This window comes from Lottia gigantea (genome assembly GCF_000327385.1).
Source record: "Lottia gigantea unplaced genomic scaffold LOTGIsca_75, whole genome shotgun sequence".
In the NCBI taxonomy this organism is placed as follows: domain Eukaryota; kingdom Metazoa; phylum Mollusca; class Gastropoda; family Lottiidae; genus Lottia; species Lottia gigantea.
The window spans coordinates 174,099-175,217 of record NW_008710508.1 but is presented as its reverse complement, the minus strand read 5'-3'; positions in this window follow the sequence as shown (position 1 = coordinate 175,217).

The following is a 1,119-nucleotide window of genomic DNA, read 5'->3' as shown; positions in this document are numbered from 1 at the left end:
ACCCTATAGAAAATCAGGGAAATCGAAAAATATGTAGTATGAATTATTGCCCTTGTTCTTGAAAACGCGTTCAATTTTAGCTCGTAAACATTCTAGGAGGCACAATTCTTGACTGTCATAATAGTAAACTTCAATTCTTTTCTTGTCCTTATTAGCCAAGACAGCTGCAATCAAGTATACTTACAAATCCATTGCATTTTATGCAAACTAATCAAATCTTCGAGAAAAAAAATGTAAGGATATAAAGATATTAAATTCAACAGGAGAAAAAAGGTGGTAAATATTAGCAACTCCCACCTGTCATAAACTCGATACATAAAACTTTAAAAAAAATATTTCAACCTAATTTGCTTGAATATAATCTGCAAATACACAATTCATGACAGACTTATTGAAATCACCCAAGGATAAATCTGATTATTCTACAAAGCAGAAGTCTAAAACAAATTTGACAACTTGATGAAATTGATCACAATCAAAACTAAACCTTTTGAAATATAAAATACAAGTTATTGCCGTTATTCTTACAAATGTGTTTGATTTTTAACTTGTGATGGCACAGTTTGTGATGGATTTGGGTATAAGTTGAATATTTCCTGGTGTCTATGTTTGCTATTTTCTAACAAATATTCAATTTCAAACAAAGCTATCAGTGGGCGTATATTACCTTGCCTGGCAAGCTATCTTTACAATCTACCTGTAATTTCTGACCTGAAAGCACTTGAAAAATTGAGAAATTTGAATATTCATAGCTCACTTTTTTCAATCCAATTTTTCAATAATTTTGCAACTTTTTTAGTTTTTGCATCGATTGTTCTGAAATTATAAATGCAAAGAGACTTCACTTATGTAAGTAATATGGTACAGTCAAATTTTGTACGTCATTTCCGCTTTTTAACAGGAAAGCAACTGAAATTCAAATCTACTTCTGATTGAATAACTTCCGGTGTAATTTATGTAGGTCAACAAAATTTAGCTGATCTTTAGCAAATAAAATTCTATGGCCGATTTTAAAATAAAATCCATTAGGGAAGTGATACTTTGGCCGCCATTTTGATTTTCCTGAAATGCGTCAAAATCTATACAGAGATAACGGCTTATCTGATTTAGATGATTTTG